This window comes from Elgaria multicarinata, chromosome 7, assembly GCF_023053635.1.
Source record: "Elgaria multicarinata webbii isolate HBS135686 ecotype San Diego chromosome 7, rElgMul1.1.pri, whole genome shotgun sequence".
Classification (NCBI taxonomy): domain Eukaryota; kingdom Metazoa; phylum Chordata; class Lepidosauria; order Squamata; family Anguidae; genus Elgaria; species Elgaria multicarinata.
Genome location: NC_086177.1, coordinates 81026055 through 81034269, shown reverse-complemented (window position 1 = coordinate 81034269; position 8215 = coordinate 81026055).

Below are 8215 nucleotides of genomic sequence, written 5' to 3'. Positions count from 1 at the left end.
GGAGGAGGTGGCGGCTCCCGGCGGAGCGCGGCCAGGGGCGGGGAGAGGGAGAGATGCAGGCGTTGCGCGCCGTCTCCTTATGCGCTCCCGGGAGCCGCCGCTTTCATCGGCAGGGCTCCTGTTCCGTCACTGTAGCGGCAACAGCTGCCGCCGCGTCACTCCGAGCTGGAGCCTGGCACAGGCGAGAGCTCGAGCCCAGCCGAGCCCAGCGCAGGCTGCCGCTGCTTCAGGGAGGCGCCGCGCCAAGGGAAGGATTGGCTCAGGCCCGCCGAGGAGACGGATCAGTCACCAACTCATTCTGAGGTGGCGGAGAGGGGCGGGAGGAGAAAGAGAGAGAGACGGCGAGGTGAGGAAGAGGAGGAGGGAGGCTGTTGCTCGAGGTTCGCCGCCTCTTGTTCTCCGAGGCCTTCCGCCTGGCTCACGGCCGCTGCGAATGTCTGCCACGCAGCCCTCATCCCACGCGCCGGAGCCTCGTTCCTCCCGGAGGCGGGAAAAGCCCTCGCGCGAGTGACCTTGGGACGTTTCCTCGCGCGCTGGGGAAGCAGGGCCTGGGGGGGGGGGGGTGAGTGAGAGGAAGTGAAGGGGCAGCGGCGGCCTGGTGTGTGCGGGGTGCTGCTGTTGCGAGCGAGCCGACGGGGAAGGGGTGAGCGGTCGCCTGGGTCGCGCCCAGGGGTCGCCAACGCAGCAGGTGGCCCGCGGGTTCAGCAAGGGACACGTGGGAAGAACTTGCGCCCTGGAGTTGCCTTGGAGGTCGTGCGAGAGCACCGGTGGGTTATCGCCTCATCCATGCCCTTCAGCGACCCTGGATGTGGTAATCGCCACCGGGGTGCACTGATTCCGCCCCCCTTCCCCGCTCCCCTCCTCATCCTTTGCATGCTTACAGGTGAAAACTTGGCGTCTTCGCATATTGAAGTGTGTGGGTTTGGGGGGGGGGGTTGTCTGTAGCCAGAGGGTAAAGCCAGTGGCTGTACCGCCTCACCTAGCGAGCGGATTTGTTTTTAAAAGTAAAAATGTGTCGCATTTCATTTAAAGATTGAGAGCTTCTTGTTTATGTGAGTAGGAAATGTAGAATAGGAATAGGCTAGCCTCTAGTCACAATGGAGATATATTATCTCCATGATCATTTGGGCATAGGATTGCAAGCCTAAAGCTATTTTCTGGTAGCCTAATCCTATATGCTGTCAATGGAGTTTGCCAAGGCTGCTTCCAAACAAGAGTGCCTTGCTGCTGTGGAGGCACTGTTTTCCGCCATTGGCTGGAAGTGGAATTGAAACAGACGTTCCAAGCAGCAGTTAATATAGTGCTACATTAACTAGTGTTGCCCTTCCAGCATGGCTGAGATCCACCTATAATATTAGAATACAGGAAATTTCCTCATACTGAGGCTAGATCTATACTACTGCTGTAAAGTGGTATTGAAGTGCACTGATAACTGTTGGGGCACAATCCACATTCCATATACCGCTTTCATAGCATATATATCCTGTGTTTTATTACAGATTTGTAATGATTTGACACAAGGGACAGATCTGCACCAAGCAGGATATAACACTATGAAAGTGGTATATGGTATGTGTCAATGGGCCCCAACAGTTGTCAGTGTATTTCAATACCATTATAAAGCAGTAGTATAGATCCTGCCAAGGTGTAGATCTGGCCTGAGTCAGGCCCTTAGTCCATCTAGCCCAGTATTGTTGACACTGACTGCCAGCCAATCTCCAGGGTTTCAGGGAGGGTTTTTTCCTGCCCTACCTGGTGATGCTGGGGTGTGGGTGGGGTCAAACCTGGGACCTTCTGCATGCAAAGCAGGTGCTCCACCACTGAGCTATGGCCTCTCCCTCTACTTACAAGATGGTTCAGCAATGAGCCATGACAACTTCAGACACAAGTTTACTGCTTCATGGAGGATAAGGCTATCAATGGCTACTAGTCATGTTGGCTATATATTACTTCCAGTATTGGAAACAGTATGCCTCTGTATGCCTATTGTTGCGGGACATGAGTATGTGGGTGCTGTTGCACTCATATCCTACTTGTGGGCTTCTCACAGGCAGCTGGTTGTCTACTGTGGGGACAGAACACTGGACTAGATATGCTAGACTCCTAAGGATGCTTTGGGATGCCTGGCCTAACTTAACACGAAGCTGCCTTGTAGTTTGGCTCATAAAGAATAGAGACAGACAAACAGTGCTCTGTTAGTTGGGGTATCAGAGAGATGCCAGCAATGCAAAATGGCTTAGAACTATTTCAGCACTAAATTGGCAAGGCAAATTTTCAGCATTATTCTCTGGCCTCTTTCCCTATTGTGCTGTATAAAGATTGATCTCAATGGCTGCTTGTCCCCATAGGAGGCTTCTTCTGTGTGGCGACCATGACTTACCACGTGGATCCATTTTTTAGCTTTGGACAGGAGTGCAGTGGAAAACATCTGGAGGATGAGGAGGGTAATGGAATCGGGAGGGGGAAGGAATCAATTCACCCTGGTGGCGATTAATACATCCAGGGTCATTGAAGGACATGGATGAGGAGATAACCCACCGGAGCTCTCGCATGACCTCCAAGGCAACTCCAGGGCATAAGTTCTTCCCAAGTGTCCCTTGCTGAACCCATGGGCTGCCTGCTGTGTTAGTGACCCTGGGTGCGACCCAGGCAACCACTGTCCCCTTCCTCGACCTCAAGGGAGCTCCAGGGTGCAAGTTCTTCCCAAGTGTCCCTTGCTGAACCCATGGGCTGCTTGCTGTGTTAGTGACCCAGGTGGCCCATGGGCTCACCCCTTCCTCGTCAGCTCCCACGCATACACACACTTTAACACCTGATTCCTGCCCTCCCGCAGCTGCTTTACAGTTAAAGGAGGGATGGGTAGCATTTGGTCCTCCAAATGTTCCTAGACTGCAACTCCTGTCATACTTCACCATTGGCTATGCTGGCTAAGGCTGATGGGAGTTGTAGTCCAACAATATCTGGAAGGCCACAAGTTACCCAACCCTGAGTTAAATCCTTATATGTATCATGTAGTTTCTGGAAGATTTACGATGTACGCACTTGGAATAAAATAATTGCTTTATTAAGGGTGCAATCCTATACATGTTTAGATAGTTTGTTTCTGTCTAAACACACATAGAATGGTGCCCTTAGACAGAAAAAAACCCCTGTGTAAACATGTATAGGATAGCACCCTTAATAGAGTAACTTGTTTTATTTCAAGTGGGTACACTGTAAATCTTCCAGTGTTGAATAGTCCACTGAAGAGATGAAAATAAAATTCCAGTAGAATTTCCCATGGGCAACTGGTTGGCCACTCTGTGAACAGAACACTGGACTAGATGGACCCTTCGTTTGATGTGGCAGGGCTCTTCCTATGTTCTTAAAAGAATACAGACATCCTGCATTCACCTTTGTACCTCATTGCTGCAAATAAAGAGAAGTGAATAACGGGTTCTGCAAATGGAAGAAAAAATTTAGTGGGACTAATATAAATTGTAGCCAAATGAAAGGCTGATGATTTAACCAATTTAAACAAGTCATGGTCATGTGGATTTCATGACTGGTTGATATTAAGATCAGCAAGAGTCATTAGGCTGGTGGGTACTGGGGATAGGGCCTTCTTAGTGGTAGACCCACACCTTTGGAACTCCGTCCCCAGAGAGAGATGTATGGCCTCATCACTGATAGCTTAAACACAGCCATGAAGACACATTTATTCCAGTCTGCATTTAGTGCTTAAAAGCATTAGCCGCTGTTGCTGCTGTGTGTGTTTAATTGTAATTTGTACGTTCATGTTTTGTGACATTGAAAGCCACCTTGTGGCTCTTGTAAGCCTTGAAAGGTGGGTTTAAAATCTTATAAATTAATTAATAAATTAATAAATAAATAAGCAGTTTTTAGTCTCACTTCTTATTTTGGCTTTTGGAAGAGCAAATAACAAGCAGTATTATCCTTTCATAGGTAAAGTAATGTACAAACACCCCTGCAGCTAATAGTCTTTGTTGGAATAGGGCCAAACTGAGTTACATAATTGTAGAACTGGAAGAACTTTGGCATAACCTCATGGTTTTATATGCGTGCTGCTTAGAGGAGTGAAGGGCTATTAGTGCTTTATCTGTGAAAAGAAAAGTGTGATTATATTATTTATCATTTCTAATGGCAAAAAAATGAGCCAACTGAAAATGACTTGGAAGAAAGAAAGGCATTTCTCAGGAGTTCTTTGGGGATTACCTGAAAATGTTTCAAAGATTCTTACTGATTAACCAAGTTGCCGTGGTCTCTCATACTTCCAGGGTTCCCTCTGGATTGCAGTAGTGACCTTAATGCACAATTATGAAGACAGAAGAACACAAATACACAGCAGTGAACTTAAGAAGTGCCTAAAGTATGTTTAATTACAACCTTCCCACAAGTACCTGCCTATCTATTAAAGTCATCAGCTGAGCACCTTTTCTATGCGACACCTTCTTTGGGAGGTCAGGTGGGTGTGGCTAGGGACAGGGCAATTGCTGTCACGGGTTTCTGACTGTGCAATGCCTGCCTCAAAAATGTTTACCTGCTGCTCCCTTTAATATCTTAGAGTTGTCAGGTGAAAATACTGTTTTATTCACTAAAGCCTCCAGCTGGTTTTAATCATGGATGGATTTTTACGTAATGGCTTAAGTCCAGTGTTGCACAAGCAAATCTCCATTCACACAGTGGGACTTCCCTGTCCTCTCCTTCCCTGCTGTAGCCCCTGCATGCACACTCCCCAAATTTGTTCTAAAGGGTCCCCCACAGCCAAGAGAGGGTCAAGTGACAAGCCTGAAAGTGTTCGGTGATGACTCAATGGCAAATAAACCCAGTGTCAGCATCTGGGTTAGCAGGGGAATGTTACGACCCACCAAGGCTGATACTCCTTGTGGCAGCATCCTTTCTTCATAACTTTATAAACATTTTACAGTCAGACTGGCTGGATGGGCATATACATAGTTACAGATGCCCATTTTATTATTTTTACTTTTACTACATATTAGCCTTTTATACAACAAAATTGTGCTTATCTCCAAACAGCAGGCTCAATTTTGTTCCGGTGATCACTATGCTGCTAAGATTTAAGAGATTTTAAAATGTGAAACTGAACGTACTCTTTTTATCAGCGTGGGCAACAGGTTTGTTTGCTTGGTTTTTGCTTGAAGATACCAGGAATGCCGAAGCACTTGTAAAGCATGGAATCGTGTGAATGTGGGGGATATTAATTGTGTGCTTCACAACTGAAGGAATACACAAGGCCATCTAAAAGGGGCTCCCAAAAAGATCATTATATCCAGGGTCTAAAATTACCTACCTACACCACTGACTGAGATCAGCATAAAGTCACACCCGGGTAAGTCTTAACATCTCGATCATAGTTTTCAGTGTATTTACCTCCAACAAGGTATGTTAGGATTGGATTGGAAGGCCGAGCTGAACAAACTTAGGCCCTTTCTACACCTAAGGATTATCCCAGGAAAATGGAGGGCTCATCTCTACCTTCTCTCGGGATCCCGTGTGTGTCATTTGGATGCACAGGGATGATCCTAGGACGATCCCTGGAAAAAAGGCAGGTGTAGAAACGGACTTAGTCGTTCTGTCATATACTATTTCCTGGGCATAGTATTTCATTTTATATGTATGTCACACATGTTATACAGTTACATATTATTGTAATAAATATAATTCACATTGTTTTTTGTATTAAACACTTTTTATTGCAAAGTACGTCATTATATTACAATAAGTGCAGGCAATGTGAAATTTCCTGGGATAAATTATCCTGAGATCATCCATGCAGATGCTTTGGGCCAGAACTACACCAAACAGGGTATAGCACTATGAAAGTGGTATATAAGAGGCAGGAGCCACACTACTGCTTTATAGTGGTATTGAAGTGCACTGACAACTGTTGGGGCCCATGACACATACCATATACCGCTTTCATAGTGTTATATCCTGCTTGTTTTAGATCTGGCCTTGGTCTTGGTAGGTAACTGACTGTAATCTGCAAACTGGAACATAATCCAGAGAAACCAACCTAAATCTATGGATTGCAGACTCAAGGGAAAATCACCAACAGGCCCTGCAATGGCATAATCAGTCCATTTAAATGCAGTTTGCATGGAGGTCCCAAGCAAGTTCCATTTAAATAAATGAACTGGAGGTTGAGCTGTATATAGGTTTAGCTGGTTGCACCTTATGTCCATACAATGGAGCAGGTGGACACCTTGAGTGAAAATACTGTTATCATGAATAATGCATGTTTCATTCAGGAAATTATCTGAGGATAGGAGATAGTTGCCCTGGGGTAATGTTTTCATTCAAACAAGGTTTTAGGAGCATGAATAGCCACAAGGGTTTGCTTTGTGCTTGTCTTTCCCAGCACCTTCTTGCATACCAGATCTAAAGGTTTTGCCTTTGCCAATGAACATTCTTGGGTTTGATGGTATCTTTGAGTTATCTTAGTAAATATTCATGAACACAAACACAGCCAGAGGGTCCGTGGTGTTTTGTGCACAGTTTTAGTAAAAGCAAAAGTGATGTAAGCTAAACTTTGTTTCAGCTGAAGTGAGGAGAAATGAATAAACATTAACAATCATATGGGTGGTTGTTTCACAGTGTACACACAGTCTATAAGTACTATACTCAGTTGCATGTTGCTTGGATTACAAATACTTTACTTGCAGTAGCTAAGATTTCACATTGGCTGACCACCACAAGCCTCTTTCCCACCATACTCTCCTTTTTATATAACATCCTTATTGATTTGATTGTTTATATTCGTACACATATAGGACAAATATTGGCCTTGGGTAAGCTGAGATTCTTTTTATTTCAGTATGCCCTTTGGTTCCTTGACAGATTTTTCATACACAAGGGCTTTGCATCATAAGCAAAACCATATAGACACAGCCAATAATAGTAAATACTGCAGGTGTTGTTCTTTAGGGGCCTCATTTATCTTTAACAATCTTTCATCCCAACAGGTAGTCCATTATTGCTACTTTCATCCAGAAGCAGTATTGTGTTAGGCAATTTACATATTCAAAAGATTAAGCTTTAAGATTTTATTTATTTATTTTATTTAAAACATTTCTTGGCCGCCTTTCAGGGCAAAGCCCTCACAAGGCGGCTTACAGTAAAATACATAAAATATTAAAAGCAATAAAACAGCAATTAAAACAATAAAACCCCAGGAACAACAATAGCAATAATAATAATAACAGCAATAACAATAATCATGCAAAGGCCATGGTAAAATAAAATGTGTTTAAGGCCTTCTTGAAAGCCTGCAAGAAAGGTGCATGGCGGACCTCTGATGGAAGTTTGTTCCAGAGGTTTGGGGCCACTGCAGAGAAAGCCCTTTCCTGTGTGGACACCCACCTAATTGCCCTCACAGGTGGGCAAATGAGAAAGCTCTCTCTGATCTTAAAGTGTGGGTAGGCTGATATGGGCAAAGATCACTGGTCCTCAATGTTTTCAGTGCCCACACACATAACTGCAGAATTTTCTCTATTTTGTTATTGTTTGACATATCATTCAAAATCAACTGTTCTTCAGCCTTAGCTAAAAATCTACAACAACATCATATGGATGGATACCCTTGCAGAAATGTCTGCCTTGTTCTGGTGTAAATCAGTTGCAATATTAGTTATGTATTAGTCTGGGCCAATATGTATAGCTCTTCTGTGTTCCCAATGCTTTTAGAATGATGCATGGATGGGGATGGGGCTCAGTGGTAGAGCACATGCTTAGCATGCAGAACATCCCAAGTGTAGTCTTTTGGCATCCCCAGGTACAGCTGGAAAAAATTCTGCCTGAAACTCTGGCCTGGAGAGCTGCTGCCAGTCAGTGTTGATAATATTGGGCTAGATAGGCCAATGGTCTGACTCTGAATTAGGCAGCTTCCGATGTTCCATGTTCTTTCCCAGTCCTGCCCCTTGGTGGCCCTGAACTCTTAAGGAACAATATTACTGTAAGGAACAACATTGTCAAGTATATCCCAGTATTCCATGAGTAAACCAGTCGAGTTAGGAATCTGGCTGATATTGTGTGCCAAATTTGCATGACTAAATCTGACAGTGATAGCTGCCTAGCAGCCCTCCCTAATGATGCAAAAATGTAGCATCTTGTCTGTTCATAACGCTTAACACATTGGACCTTGTGCTAGTTATCTTTAGCGCTTATTTTCCAATGAATGCAACAACCCAAGGAA